Raw genomic sequence first — 17,184 nt, 5'->3', positions numbered from 1 at the left:
TTCCATTTTATGGCTTTCTGGGTTATGGGATACTGACAGGGCTAGAATTCAGTGCACTCTTTAAAATTTCCTTTCTCTACAATAAGAAGAAAAAGGAAGTGGATTTGGAGGCAGCCCCTGCATTCACTGTGCAGGTGGAAGAAAATTATCTAACTAGAGCCAACTGATCCTACGGGATATTTTCCTTTCTCTTCCTGTGAGGAAGTGTCTGGCCTGCGCTGGGTCACTGGCTACAGTGCCTCCACACTAATAAAAATAACTATAACTACAGACCAACATTGCATCAGCCATGCTGAAATATCATCGTAAGTGGATTCTGAGATTGGAATTCTGGCCCTCAACATTGTTAGTGAATAACCATACATCTTGCCTAAATGTTTCCCTTTGTTAGCTGATTGCTGCCTGCAGTTTCGACACATTCAGCTTGTTCTGTGCAGTAATCGCTGAAGGACCATCCATTTATAATATTCTGTATTATAAAGGTGATGTATTATTCCCCACAACATAAGAGCATTCTTATTTTATTCCCCTCATCAATGCAAAAATGTGTCTGCCAAACAAGTGGGAGGATATCAGAATATTTGCATTGCATTTCACACCAAAGGAAAATACCCACAAATTGAGTTATTTTAGGGTGGGCTTTAATTTTGAACATTTTTTTGTTTGTCCATTTATTGCAAAAAAATAAAAGCCACACACAATTTTTGTCACACCATAATCCTATCCGCATTCTTGCACTTGGAAATTAAAAACCTAAATTTCTCCCTGTGCTCAATCCTATGAAAATTTAGCCCTTTGTAATATCCCACTTTGCCCCAATGAAAATGTGGGATGCATCTTGTCAGATCTGATTTTGTTAAGAAATATTTTGAATCAATTTACTGCAGAGAGCTATTAAGTTAATGGGCATCAGTGGGATCATTTATATCCACTCAGTGTTTTTTTGCCAAAGTTCTTCCTTTGCCTAGATAGACAAATGTACCAGCCTTGCATTAAGATCTTAAGTTCAGCTCCCCATGTATCTTGAGTTGGCTGATCCCAGCCAGAGCTATAATTGGGCTCAGTATCCCCATTGCCGGGAAAATCATGAGAAAGGGATCCTGTTCCTGATCACTAATTAATGACCTCCTGCTGGTGGGTGACAAATGAGGACAAGGTTCAGTTTGACTATATTGGCCTCCAGTGTCAAAAAGCCAAGTCATTGAAAAGCCACAGCAGAGAAATAAATACTTTGATGAAACACCAGAATGGGGCTGATGTCTGTGGAATTGCATACCAGCATGGACTGTGTGTGTTGAGCAAAGTTAGAAGAAGCAGGGAGGGAAAACTGAATGGGAAGAGGGTAAGCTGCAGAAATCAGCCTTGCTATAATACCAAGAAAGAACTTGGTATCCAAAAAGAATCTGATTGTAGGCAAAAGGCTACCAATAAGGAAATCACCACTAAAGTATTGGCTTCATGGTCTTTGTTGCATTTTCTTGACTCTTGTCAACTGTAACTCTCCACAAGAAATCTTTTATTGATATCTCTTAAAAGATGTTCGCTCTGTTTTGTAAATGCTTTCATCAAAATATTAACAAGCGTTTTCAGATTAATGTTTTCTATGTGCAATCAACTCATTTTTAAAATGATTTTTTCGTTAAATCCTGCAAAGGTGATGGCTGCCTTTTAAAACCACAGCACCAAACGAATGCAATTTTTAAAAAATCTAATGAATATTTTAAAGTGGAATTGTAGAAATGTACAGAGCTATTGGAGATTTCTGCATATTTTAAATTTTTTGAATAAATACACAATTTGTAATGTTGCTGGAGAAATGCTACTGCCCTCAGTTTTTAAACTGCATGCTTCCTCCATCAGACACCACCAAATGCTATTTACTAATGCAGTTTTTAAAACTTTAATTTTAAATATGCTTCCAAACACTATTTGAACAAAATTCTTGTACAGGAATTGTGATTAAATGAGATTTTAATGTTTCTCCAACTGCTTCTTTTGTAGCCCTTCCAGGCCTGGATGGGAACTACAAGGATGGTCCTATCCACCCATTTTGGTGGCAGTCCTGTTTGTCTATCTCAATGGTGGTCATTTATTTGTGCCTAACTCACTTTGTCAGAATAGCAAACTTTTAATTGTTTCACAGATCTGTAGCAATTGTTATCATGAGAATTCCAAGGATGAGATCCTTCTTACAGCCCACTTGTGGATGAAAGTATCATGTAATGTGATATTGAGATCCAAGGATTTCAGTCCATGCTTCGTGCAGAAATGGCTGGGGCAGCAGCATGGGCTTGATAGTTGGTCTCAATTGCTTTGTATTTGGGAAAGGAAAAATTAATCAGGATCTTCCTCCTGAATGGTATTTGGCGACCCCTACTGGAAAGTAAGAGAGAGTGTGTGTGTGTGTGTGTGTGTGTGTGTGTGTATATGCCATGTGACACCATTAGGTGCAGCTGTGATGGCAAAATTTTTTTTGTAGAAAAGCAATTAGGTTCTGATATGAAGAGTGGCAGCTCAGGCGAGGGAGGCTGTGGATCTCCATCTCTGCACGAGTCAGTGCCTTAGTCTTTTTGAAATTGTTATGTGGGCTTAATATGAATCAGCAATGACGTCAATAATTTCAACAAAACTCAGAAGAGGCAATCTATGAGTTGCCTTGGTTATTACTGTTTCAATGAAGCACATTTCAGCAAAATACGCCAGCTTTGGTATATTTTGGTTCAGAGGAAACATTAATACGTGAGCTCTGTTGCTAGTTCTGCCTCCTATACTTGAAAAAGGTGTCACGCAGGTCTCCAGACACCTGCTTTGGAAGGTGTATGGGCAGATATTAAAAACACCCAAAGTTTTTTAAAAATCAATTTACAGAAAAAAATGCTTTTCACCTGATTATTTAACAAACATATTTTACAATATCACAACTTCATGAAAGCAAGCTGTGTTTCAGACTTTTTAACCTCAACAAAATTTGAGTGGTGTGAACTAGGCCATGGGTAACATATAAAGAAAGAATTTGCATTTTTATAAAGTTTTTGATGGTTTCAGGAGGTCTCAAGTGCTTTACACCCAAATATGTACTTTTTGAAGTATAGTAATGGTTGTAATGTAGGAAAATACAGCAGCCAATGTGCACATAGCAAGCTCTCACAAATAACAATGAGATAATGGCCATATAAATCTGTTTTAGATGTTGGTTAAGGAGTAGACATTGGCCAGGACACAACTTCTCTGCTCTTCCTTAAATACTACCATGGGATCTTTTATGATCACTTGAAAGGGCAGATGGGACATATGAACATAAGAAATAGGTGCAGGAGTAGGCCATTCGGCCCCTCAAACCTGCCCCTCCATTTAATAAGATCATGGCTGATCTGCTGCAGGCCTCAACTCCTCTTTCGTGCCAGCTCTTCATAGCCCTCAACTCCTTGATATTTTAAAAATCTATCTACCTCTTCTTCAAATACTTGTGATCTAGCCTCCAAAGCTCTCTGAGATACAGAATTCCAGACGTTCACTACCCTCTGAGAGAAGAAATTCTTTTGCATCTCAGTTTTAAACGTGTCCCCTTATTCTGTAACACTGTCCCTTAGTTCGAGATTCCTTACAAGTGGAAACATCTTCTCAACATCTACCCTGTCAAGCCCCCTCAGAATCTTGTACGTTTCAATAAGATCACCCCTCATTTTTCTAAACTCTAATGAATAAAGGCCTAATCTGTTTTCCCTTCATTCTGGGAATCAGCCTAGTGAATCTCTTTTGAATTGCCTCCAGTGCCAGTATATCCTTTCTTAAATACAGGGACCAAAACTGTACACAGTACTCCAGGTACAGCCTTACCAACAGTTATTACCTCAGTTGGACCTCAGTTTAACACCTCTGACACTGCAGCACTCCCTCAGTACTACACCAGAGTGTCTTCCTGGATTATATGTTCAAATGTTCTGAACTGGGATTTGAACCTACAATCACCTGAATCTTAGTTGAGAGTGCTACCAATGAGCTGCACCAAATCCAAAGCAGACATTTTAAATGGTTTGATTAATTTATCCAGTAAGTAAAGAACACAGACTGGGGAAAGTTTCAAATTTGACCCTAAAGCTAAGCCAAGTTAGTCAATCCCAATTAGGGCAGTGGTAAGTGTTCTGCAGTGACCTCCATGCTGTGTATTGGGCAGAATAATATCAAGTTGTCCACTCCTGGCTTGCTAACCAGTGGCCTTTGATGGGAGTACACATATATGACATTCAAATGATGACAGGATTAGAGTTGGTTGTAAAGCAAGTTATAAAAACAAAAAGCTGTTCACTTTCTTTTTAAAGACAGTGTTAATCCAAAATAATTTTACGAGCCAAAGAATCAAATAGTGACTCATTATTTACTGTGTTAGATAAATTGCTTGTGGACAGCACAATTAGCACTGTGATTTCACAGAAATCTATTATACTAATAATTTGGTTCCAAAGCTTTATTTGTTTGCTGGATGGTACCTCAATGCTGCCTTAATGTGTCAAACAGAACTATTTTAACCTCTTCCCCCAGTACCTTTTGTTCTTTAAAACACAGCAAGGAAATGATGTCAAGTTATAATTGAACATTAAGTATTATGACCAATAAAGATTAGGGTCCCTTCAGTGGCCCTTAATGTTATTTATAACTGCAGGCATTCTCTCATTGTCCAGTGCAGCTAGAAGTACACAGGCCAATTTACCTAGTTCTGATGGAAGTGGATTATATGGATTTCAGCAAAGCCTTTGACGAGGTCCCACATGGGAGATTTATAAAGAAGGCAAATGCACATGGGATACAGGGTAATTTGATAAGGTGGATTCAAAATTGGCTTAGTTGTAGGAGGCAAAGGGTGATGACAGAAGGATGCTTTAGTGACTGGAAGCCAGTGTCCAGTGGCGTACCACAAGGATCTGTGCTCGGTCCCCTATTACTTGTCATTTATATAAACGACATAGATGACTATGTGGACGGTAGGATTAGTAAGCTTGCGGATGACACAAAGATTGGCTGGGTGGTTAACAGTGAGGTTGAGTGTCTTGGGCTACAGGAAGATATGGATGGGATGGTCAAATGGGCAGATAAGTGGCAGATGGAATTTAACCCTGAAAAGTGTGAGGTGATACACTTTGGAAGGAGTAATTTGACAAGGAAGTATTCAATGAACGGCATGACTAGTAAGTTTTGAGGAACAAAGGGACCTTGGCGTGTGTGTCCATAGATCTCTGAAGGCAGAGGGCATGTTAGTGGGGTAGTAAAAAAGGCATATGGGACACTTGCCTTTATCAATCGAGGCATAGATTACAAAATTAGGGAGGTCATGTTGGAGTTGTATAGAACCTTAGTGAGGCCACAGCTGGAGTACTGTGTGCAGTTCTGGTCGCCTCATTATAGGAAGGATGTGATTGCACTGGAGGGGGTGCAGAGGACATTCACCAGGATATTGCCTGGGATGAAACATTTAAGTTATGAGGAGAGGTTGGATAGACTTGGGTTGTTTTCGTTGGAGCAGAGAAGACTGAGGGGTGACCTGATCGAGCTATACAAGATTATGAGGGGCATGGACAGGGTGGATAGGGAGCAGCTGTTCTCCTTAGCTGAAGGGTCAGTCACAAGGGGGCATAATTTCAATGTGAGGGGCAGGAGGTTTAGGGGGGATGTGAGGAAAAACATTTTTACCCAGAGGGTGGTGACGGTCTGGAATGCGTTGCCTGGGAGGATGGTGGAGACGGGTTGTCTCACATCCTTTTAAAAAGTACCTGGATGAGCACTTGACACGTCATAACATTCAAGGTTATGGGCCAAGTGCTGGTAAGTGGGATTAGGTAGGTAAGTCAGGTGTTTCTCACTTGTCGGTGCAGACTTGATGGGCCAAAGGGCCTCTTCTGCACTGTGATTCTGGAGACAACTTCATAGGTGTCAAGAATTTTGGTAGAATTCACTAGTACCACTTCAGCTCAACACTGGATGATGTGGAAGGAAGTATAAACTCTAGAATAGATTAACGCAAGATTAGTGCCATTCTCTGAAATCAGGAGTACAATATAAAAGTGCCTTAAGAATGAACAGGAATCTTGTCTGTATAAACTCTTATCACAGTCATTAGCAAAGCCATTTACAACAATTTATTTATATCTTTAATGTAATGAAATGTCTCAAAGGCACTTCACAGGATCATTATAAAACAAAGCATGACACTGAGCCACATAAGGAGATAGTAGGGCAGCTGTCCAAAGGCTTAGTCAAAGACAAAAACGAAAATACCTGGAAAAACTCAGCAGGTCTGACAGCATCTGTGGAGAGGAACACAGTTAACGTTTCAAGTCCGAATGACTCTTCACCAGAACTATCGGATTCATTCAGACTCGAAATGTTAACTAGCATTCCTCTCCGCAGATGCTGTCAGACCTGCTGAGTTTTTCCAAGTGTTTTTGTTTTGGATTTCCAGCATCCGCAGTTTTTTGCTTTTATATTGGCTTAGTCAAAGAGGTAGGGGCATCTTAACGGAGGGGACAGAGACAGAGAGTTGTAGGGAGGGAATTCCAGAGTTTGGGGCTGAGACAACTGAAGGCGTGGCCACCAATAGTGGCGCAATTGTAATCAGGAATGCACAAGAGGCCCGAATTAGAGGGCTGAACATATCTCGGTGGGTTGTAGGGCTGGAGGAGATTAGAGATAAGGAGGGGTGATGCTGTGGGGGGATTTGAAAACAAGGATGAGAAGTTTAAAATCCCACACGGCTGCTGGTGGAATTTAAATTCAATTCATAAATTGGGAATTAAAAGCTAGTTTCGGTAATAGTGTCGATTATTGTAAAAATCCATCTGGTTTACTAATGTCCTTTAGGGAAAGACATTTGCCTTACCTGGTCTGGCCTATATGTGATTCCAAACCTGCAGCAATACTGACTCTTAAATGACCAAGTAAGCCACTCAGTTGTATCAAAATACTATGAAGTCTAAGAGGAATGAAACCGGACGGACCACCCAGCATTGACCTAGGCACCAGACATGACCAAAGCACACCCAGGCCTGTTGACCTGCAAATTCCTCCTTACTAACACCTAGGGGCTTGTGCCAAAATCGGGAGAGATGTCCCATGGACTAGTAAAGCAACAGCTTGACATTCTCGTACTCTCAGATTCATACCTTATGGGCAATGTCCCAGACACCACTATCCCTAGGTATGTCCTGCGTCAACAACAGGACAGACTCACCAGAGGTGGCGGCACTGTGGTATACAGTTGGGAGGGAGTTGCCTTGGGAGTCTTCAACATTGACTCTGGACCCCTTGAGGTATCATGGCATCAGGTCAAACACGGACAAGGAAACCTGCTGATTACCACCCACCATGCCCCCTCCCCTCCCCCCCACTCTCAACTGATGATTCAGTACTCCTCCATGTTGAACACCAATTGGGAGAAGCACTGAGGTGCAAAAGGCACAGAATGTACTCTGGAGCATTTCGATATTCATCATCAAGAGGGACTCGATAGCACCAATACTGACCGAGCTGGCTAACTCTAAAAGGACACAGCTACTAGACTGGGTCTATGGCAGGTGGTGAGGGAACCAGCAAGTGGGAAAAACCTACTTGACCTCATCCTCACCCACCTACCTGTCACAGATGCATCTATCCATGACAGTATCGGTAGGAGTGACTACCGTACAATCCTCCATCATGTTCTGTGGCACTACCACCATGCTAAATGGGATAGATTTCAAACAGATCCAGCAACTCAAAACCGCATGCATGAGGTGTTGTTGGCCATTAACAGCAGCAGTTTTGTATACAACCACAATCTGTAGCTTCATGATCCAACATATCCCCCACTCTACCAGTACCATCGAGCTGGGGCACCTACCCTGGTTCAATGAAGAGTGCAGGAATTCATGCTAGGAGCAGCCCCACACATACCTAAAAATGAGACGTCAACCTGGTGAAGCTACATGTCTGTTTGCCTGCCAAACAGCATAAACAACAAGCGATAGACAGAGCTAAGCAATTCCACAACCAACAGCTCAGACCTAACTTCTGCAGTCTTGCCACTTCAAGTTGTGAATGCTGATGGACAATTAAATGCTTAACTGGAGGAGGAGGCTCCACACATTTCCCCAACCATCTTCATCAATGACCTTCCCTCCATTGTAAGGTTAGAAATGGGAATGTCTGCTGATGATTACACAATGGTCAGCACCATTCATGACTCCTCAGATACCAAAGCAGTCCAGGCTCATATGCAGCAAGGCATGGACAACATTCAGGCTTGGGCTGATAAGTGGCACGTAACGTTCGCTCCATACAAATGCTAGGCAATGACCATCTCCGAAAAGAGAGAATCTAAACATCTCTCCTTGATGTTCAATGGCATTTCCATTGCTGAATTACCCACTATCAACATGCTGGGGGTTACCATTGACCAGAAAGTGAACTGGACCAGCCATATGAATGCTGTGGCGACAAGAACAGATCAGAAGCTGGGACTTCTGAGGCAAGTACTTCACCTCCTGACTCCCCAAAGCCTGTCCACCATCTACAAGTTGCAAGTCAGGATTATGATGGAATAGTCTCCATTTGCCTGGTGAGTGCAGCTCCAACAACACTCAAGAAGCTCAATACTAACCAGGACAAAGCAGCCCACTTGATTGGCACCCTATCCACCACCATTCCCTCCACCACCGATGCACAATGGCAGCAGTGTGTACCATCCATAAGCCACTGTAGCAACTCACCAAGGATCCTTCGATAGCACCTTCCAACCCCACAACTTATACCAGCTAGAAGGAAAAGGGCAGCAGATGCATGGGAACACCACCATCTGCAAGTTCCCCTCCAAGCCACACACCATCCTGACTTGGAACTTTACTGCTGTTCCCTCACTGTCACTGGAACTCCCTAATAGCACTGTGGGTGTACCTACACCGCATGGACTGGAGAGGTTCAAGAATGTGGCTCACTGCCACCTTCTCAAGGGCAGTTAGGGATGGGCAATAAATGCTGGCTAGCCCCACTTTTTTTTATTGTTCATCAAATTTCAAATTTAAATCTTAGCTTATGGGGGTTGTGAGCAGGGAAAGAAAGAGAAGCCTAGCGTTTTGAGACTTGGAAACCTGCAAATTATTTGCATAAATAAAAAGGTCAAATCACCAGAACCATGTTACATTTTCAAAGGCCGTGCATCTTGCTGAGAAATCTCAAGTAGCATTTGATGCTCATTAGTATTGAGCAAGAACCACATCCTATCACCTGAGATAGTGGCCTGATTCAATCAGTTTCTTGTTGCAAGAAGGGGTGCTTCAATATGAGTTTGGTCTATGAAAATGTGATTAATAATAAATTATACATTCAGGTAGTGTCATATCAATCTGTTCGCATAATCCACTACTCTTGATGTTAGAGGACTTAAGCAGGCAAATGTGGCATCATTCTGTACCAGCAGTGCTCCAGGTAGAGTAGTGAGATGAGTGACCAGATGATATTGGTGGAGGGAGAGATAAATGGATTTACTGTTCTGTCCCCTATCAGTACAGAAACTTTACCTGTGCTTCACTTTTTTTTGCCTGGCATGTCTGCATCTACTATAGCGAAACATTAAAGCTACAGGGATCAAACTGCTAGATAGTCAGTGCTGGTGTGAAATCAATGCTTCAGCTAAGCTTGGTTTATACTAACACCAATCCAGGTGTGTGAAACTGTCTGAGGGCAGAATTGAGCCAGTATGATTCCCCCCTCCCATATATTGTGCATTATATAGAAACTCAATCTCTAGGACAGGTTTCACGGTGTTAGTGACACCAGCTACATCTTTACACATAACTCACTTCACTGAGAACTCAGTGGGTAGGACTCCTGCCTCCAAGTCTGAAGGTTGTGGGTTCAAATCCTACTCAAGCTAAGCATACAGTTTAGGCTGGCACTTCGGAGGGACTGCTGCCTTTAGTGAAGGTAACACCCTTCAGACGAGCAGTTCAACCAATGCTCTGTCTGCCTCTACCAGTATTTGTGTTCACTCAGGGAGTCTGAGTCACTGTGGCTACATGCATGTTGTGATGGTCAAGATTCCAAGTTCTTTCTATCACATGGCTGACCATGAATCTCTCCCGCTCTAACCACCTGCCATTAGGGTATGTTGGAAGGATTTACAAGTAGATACTCAACCTGTTTGGCCACGTTATGGATGCACATTCCTCGGCCATGAAGTCCTGGAGTGAGACGAATCCAGAGTTTCTGGCTCAGAGGTACGGATGCTACCAATTGTGCCACAATACCACCTCTAACAGTATTTAGATGCATTTAAAAGATATCATGCTATTCAAAGAAAAGGACGGAGTTCTCCTAGTGTCCTGGACAACCACTGTTTCTGAATATGCAGGTAAGCTGGAAGAACCTATTTATGCACAGGGTTGTGAAACTGTGGAATACATTAGTGAATTGAAGCAGAGGCCAGAGATTGGACAGGTGGTTGAAAAGAGGGAATACAGGGATAGGGGAGTGAAGGGATATGGGAACAAGCAGACACATGGTATTAGCACTTAAGAAATACTCATTTGTAGAGACTAAATGTCATTCCCATTTATGTGGTGCCTCGTATAACTTTGCAATCTTCCATAATACTTCACAGCCAGTGAATTACTTTTAAAGTGTAGTCACTGTTGTAGATATAGTGAAGGGTCAATTTGCACACAAGGTCCCACAAATGTCAGCCATGGCTCAGTTGATTGCACTCTCATCTCTCAGTCAGATGGTTGGGGGTTTAAGCTGCACTCCAAAGACTTGAGTATAAAAAACTAGCCTGACAGTCCCAGTACAGTACTGAGGGAGTCCTGCATTGTCAGAGGTGCAGTCTGCTGAACGAGACATTAACCTGCCCTCTGGTGGACATAAAAGATCCATGGCACTATTTCAAAGAACAGGGGAGTTCTGCCCGGTGTCCTGGGCAACAATTATCCCTCAAGCAACATCAACAGAGAGAAAAAATATTCTGGCCATTATCACATTGCTGTTGGTGGGAGCTTGCTGTGTACAAATAGGCTGCCACGTTTCCTATGTTACAACAGTGGCTACATTTCAAAAGTACTTCATTGGCTGTAAAGCATTGTGGAACATTCTGAGGTTGTGAAAATTGCTATATAAATGCAAGTCTTTCTTTAAATGACTGGGTAATGGGATGTTAAGAGTGAACTTTTGGCTTGGATACCAGCAGAGATCCCATTCTTCTTGCTGAATCATGCCATCCAAATTTTCTGTCTACCTGAGAAGGCAGACGGAACATCAGTTTAACAAATACTAACAACTACTGATTCTGAAATAGTTCTTCTAATGCAATACCGCAAAATACATTTTTATTCAACTAAACGTTATAATTTGTATTTCCTGGGGATATTCACTAGACTGCTATGATCTGCAGGTGGTAAGAGCAGGTGAGGTTCCTGGTCAGCCTGGAAAGAAAGTTGAAGCCTCTACAATCAGCATCCATAGCTCCAGACTACAGCATGCATGTAAAAGTGCATATTGCCACAGCAACTCGGACTCCCTGAGTGAACTGTGACACCAACACAAATACTGCTATCCAAAATATTCTTGCAAATGAGCCAAATATTGGATTGCTATTGAAATATAACAGTTAATTTATTTAATCAAGGCTATTTATCCAAAAAGGTAAGTAGGGACAGGATTTTCTGAATTCAAAGTTATACATCCAGCTTCCACTGGTGGCTTGAGTCAAGTGTTAAAACACAGGGACAACATCGTGCCAGGTTTAATTCCTGCTCTTTAGTGAGTTATCTGTAGGATACTATTTCAGCACCAGGAGAGGCTTGGGGCTTTATTCTGAGAGGGTCAACTAGGATCCTGACTCTGGATTCTCGCGTGTCTCTCACGAGGCTGAAGGGCCTCTTCTGCACTGGGATTCTGTGTGTGACTGCGATCAAGTTGGAGAATGTACACATACTTTGTGTGAGTGAGTGGATGTGCTATTCTCTATGGTTAAATGGCTTAATACTCAATATTTCAACTCTGAAGATTGAAGTATTGCTACATCCGGCACCCTTACCCCAGCAACAGTCAATACTTTTGGGAGAAGAAGGGAATTTTCAGGTGGTAGAGAATGCAGCTGGCACTTGGAAGTTGAACCATCCCTACATGCAAAGAGGGCTTTGCATACAACAGTTGCTTAAAATTTAACACAAATTTAATGTTAAAATTTATCTAAGATATTGATGGGAATGGCCAGAAGTTGTGATGTGGACATAAGTTCCAGGTTAAAAACACTTTTCACACTTGAGTTAAGGAGGAGTATTTGACAGAATGGCTCAACTTAATTTTCTGCCTCACAATCTTTAAAGTCCATGTGAATCATTAGTTCACTTGAGCTCGGCATTCCATTAAAAGGACAGCACACCTGACAATACAGCATTCTCCTGGAGGGTTGATTCAGGATTATCAGAACAAATCCTCTTATGTGGCTTAAACCTACAACCATCCGACTCAGAGGCAAGTATGCTAACAACTGGGCCAAGCATATTGCAATTGCTTTGAATCAATAGTAAAATGACACTACTATCTAGATTCAGGACTCAATTTTTTTCCTTTGCAAAGTTCAGGCTGTTTTTGCATAATAACATGTCTATACTAGGTCTTACTTTGTTCTGTGAAGGGAATTGCCTCAAGAAAACTTCCTAGTCTTTCAAATTGAAACAAATACCTTTTGAAATGGAAACCATTCATCTTTCTCAGGTTACTGCATCCCATCAGAATTCCACAGAAATGACAAAAAGACGCTTTTGATCTCACCTAATGCACCATAAAGGTGTTGAGATTAAAGCAGCTATGATACAAGTTTTGTACCATTTTTGTGATCTTTTTTGAAAGAGTTAACATGGTGGAAAATTGAACAGTTGGCACGAATCAATTGGCGACAACTCACCTTCTGAATCAGAGCAATGAGTTCCGTTCAGGACATGAGCATATAATCTTGGCTAACACTTCAATGTAGTACTAATACAGTAATGTTGGAGGTGCCATCTTTTGGGTGAGATTTCAAAGCAAGGTGTCATAACCCCTCAGGTAAATGTGAATGATCCCATGATATTATTCCAAAAAAAAGCAAGAAAGTTTTCCTGGTGTCCTGGAGGTATGCATCCCTTAATCTGGAAATATTTTTTTAAATATACCTTTTATATTTAAGTACCTTTTACAATCTCAGGATGTCCCAAAGTGCTTTACAGCCTTTGAACTATTTCCTGTGTAAGTAACTGTTGTAATGTGGGGAAACATGGGATTTTTAAAATTTAAACCTGAAAGGAGAGCAAGGGCCTCAGTTTAACATCTTGTCCATAAGGAAGAATTTCCAACAGTGCAGCATTGCACTGAAGGGTCAGTCTACACTATGTGGTCAAACGTCTACAATGGGCTGACATCCCTGAACTTCTTGAATCAGAGGCTCATATTAAATAATACTTTGAAAATAAGATTAGCGAAAGGACATCAGTTTTAATAGTGTGATTTTAAATGGAATAGAGGAGCAGAGGGACTTGGGTTTGTAGATACACAGACTAGAAAAGTAAGCAACACAAATGGGATAAAGCCCTAAAAGAGGCAGAGTATTTGTTTTGTTTTGACTCCCTGGCAACTGTCTGAGGCTGAACCAGATTGAGCACAACCTTGCTGTCGTATTTGACCCTGAGATGAGTTTCCAGCCACATTTCCACGCCATCATTAAGACTGCATATTTATACCTCCAACACATGGCCCAACTTTACTCTTGCCCCAGCTCATCTGCTGTTGAAACCTCCATTACCTGTGCCATCTCTAGATGTAACTATTCTAACACTCCTGGCCAGCCTCCCATGTTCTATCCTTCGTAAACTTGAGGTCATTCAAGGCTTTGTGTCCTAACTTGCAACAACTCCCATTCACCCATCACCCCTGTGCTCACTGACCTACACTGGTTAGGCAACATCTTATCCCCTAAATTCTTATCTTTATTTTCAAATCCCTTCATGGCCTCACCCTCTCCCTACCTCAGTAATCTTCTCCAGCCCCAAAACACTCTGATATCTACTCCCCTCTAATTCTGGCATCTTAAGCACGCTGATTTTAATCACCACCATTGGCAGATGTGCCTTGACTTGTCTGGGCCCTAATCTTAGGAAAACTCTCTCTAAACCTCTGTACTTCTCCATCTCTTTCCTCTTTTAAGACGTTTCTTAAAGTTAATAAGGTCATGTTAGGTTCCATGACCAAAAAGAGGTCAATATTAAGAAGTGTCTTAAAGAAAAAGTGAGGTAGGGGCAAAGAGATGTAAGGAGGGAATTCCAGAGCTTAGGGCCTTGGCAGCTGAAGGCATGACCATCAATGACGTGGTAATTAAAACCAGGGATGCTCGAGAAGCCAGAATTAGAGGAGTACTGGCATTTCAGAGAAGGACTGGAAAAGATTGCAGTGTTGGGGGAGGGGGTGACAAGGCCATGAAGGGATTTCAAAACAAGGTTGAAAATTTTAAAATCAAGACATTGCTTGACCAGGATCCAATGTAAGTCAGTGAGTACATGGGTAATAGGGGAATGTAACTTAGTGCAAGTTAAGACACGGATGTCAGGTGTTTTCAATGACCTTAATTTTATAGAGGGTAGAAAGTCACTTTGTAAATTAACTTTACACAAGGGAACAGATTCATAGGGAAGAATTTTCGGCTGCGTGCCACCAGTTAAGGCCCACCCAGCATGACGCGCACCTGGAAGCACTCAGTACTACCAGTACGGGCGGAGGGAGGAGGGAGAGTCAGGGCCTACTTGATTGGAACATCTTCTACCTTCTCTGTAAAGTTCAACTCTTTCCTGTTCCTCCAGTTTCCCTGTTTTAAAGATGGAGATCCACTGCCCGCTAGCTGCCTATGTGATATATCATACCCATCTGCCAGAACAACTGCTTCCCATTCCTTAGAAATCTTATGGTCTTCCAGGTGTGACCTAATAGATATTGGGATGCTATTTTGGAATTCTTGTCTTATCATTAGCTCTGTCACATTCTCAAAATATAATCCTAACTTCAGGGATCAAATCCACCTGTCCCACAGCATTTATTTTTCCTTAGCAAATTCTACAAACGTCTCATCTGGTCTTTTCATTAAAGGCTGAAATTTCAACTGACATCCTTCAAGGACAAGCTCATAAGCATTAAGCACTGAAGTTTTAACTTTCTTATAATCTAAAGATTGTTCTTCTGAAAGACTAGAATACACATCCATAGTCTTCCCAACCAAAACACTTTGCAAAATGAGAGTCTGTGTCCTTAGGCCACTTTAGTTGGTTAGCTACCTTTTCAAATGAGATAAAATATCTCTCAACCTCGTCTTCAGTGAATTTAGGCAATAGACGAAGATTCTTTTTGTCATATCAAAGCTCAGAATGGGACTTGATTCCTCATCTGAACTACTAGATTTGCTTTCACTCCATACTCTAAGCTTTTCTCTAGCCAGTTCATGCTGACTGATTTCTTTCTCCCTTTGAAAGTCGAGCTCAAGCTTTCACATTTTCCTTTCTCTTTCTAATTCAAACTTTCATTTCTATTTCTTTTGTTCTTTCTGTTTCTATTTCTGATTCAAATTTTTTTCTTTCTTTTTCCATCTCAAGTTGTTTCATCTGCAACTGAATTCTAGCTACTTCAATTAAATTGCTACCTGGATTCACTTTTGCTTCATTCAATCCCAGATGTTGTACTAGTTCCTCAATTATTTCTACTTTCTTAGCCCTTGCTTTTAATTCTAACTCTAACTTTTTCTGCTAATGTGATTAACCTAGCCTTGGTTAATTGTTGCAAGTCACTCAGGGATAAATCTTCCCTCCCCATAAAAGTCTTAACAATTGACAAAACCATTCTGCCTTTCAATCAGTATAGTAAAATTCACCATAGAAATGTTATAAATCTTAATATCAGCAAGTATCAGCAGTCGTATTTGTCTGTGCATTCAAGATCCTGCAAAAGACCCCACCTAATGTTATGGTCCTTAGCCAGACCCTGGGATGTGGAGGGAGATCCGATTAAGGACCAATAACATTTTGTTTAAAGTAGATAAAGGTTGAGATTCAGGACACCTGCTTTTGGAATAAAGCCACGATTCCACGGGTTTTGAACAAACAAAAACATATACGGTATACTTGTATTTACTATACAAGTTCATAAAGATTAAACAATTTACAATTATGTATCTTATACTCTAACATTCAGGATAGGTATGAGGTACATGTGAATGTACAGATGAACTGTGATTGAACACACCACAGGACAAAGTAAATGACAGATGCAACCAAGACAGAGTCCAATGATTTCTCAAGAACCTACCCCGACGTCAGTAAGCAGTCTTGTTGAAACTCTGTCTCACGAGGGATCCCCAGCTTCACCTTTGAAGATCTCCTTGGAATTCTCTTCAAAAATCGCTCCCACTCAGATGGCTTTTACAATGGCCCACCTCACAGGGTTTCAATTTCGCCTTCCGAGATTCCTTCTCCCTGGATTCCCGAATACACATAACGCCAGCTCACAAGCACACTTCCAAATCCACAGTTGTGCCAAGAAGAACATCACTGCTCCAAAGGGGTACCTATGCTCCAATGGCCCTTTTTACTTAAAGTTTGTTCCCCACAGTTCTTTCTTTAACTTAACTTAACTGGGACCTGTTTCTGTCCCTTTGTCTGCGACAATCTCCACAGACTGTGAATTTAGCACCCGGGACACACAGATCAATGGATTTCATGACAAACTTAACAAGAAACACATTATTTAAATATTCTATATTCTATATTCCATTTTAGTTGAGACAAAATGCATTTTAACAAACATGAAATTTCTGTATTTTAAAATAGGCAATTAAATTAACTTTAATATTCTGTATTTTATATTCATGTAATGTATTAGTCCATATAATATGCAATTAAAAACGTATGGAATTGCATAATTATTTCAATATTCTGTATTTTTATACTCGATATAATATTCTGTTTTAATAGCCTATCTAATATGCAATGACAACAACTTAGTGGGAATTGCATTATCGTTATTTTAATCACCGAGATAAAATGAATTATTAATGCCGACATGAACATTTTGTATGATTCATGTTTACAATGCTGCTGCACCGCCCACGCATGCGCAGTGAGGCGACCGCTCGTGCCCCGGGAC

Source organism: Carcharodon carcharias, chromosome 14 (assembly GCF_017639515.1).
Source record: "Carcharodon carcharias isolate sCarCar2 chromosome 14, sCarCar2.pri, whole genome shotgun sequence".
Lineage (NCBI taxonomy): Eukaryota > Metazoa > Chordata > Chondrichthyes > Lamniformes > Lamnidae > Carcharodon > Carcharodon carcharias.
The sequence above is the reverse complement of the archived record's forward strand: the minus strand, read 5'-3'. Positions refer to the sequence as shown.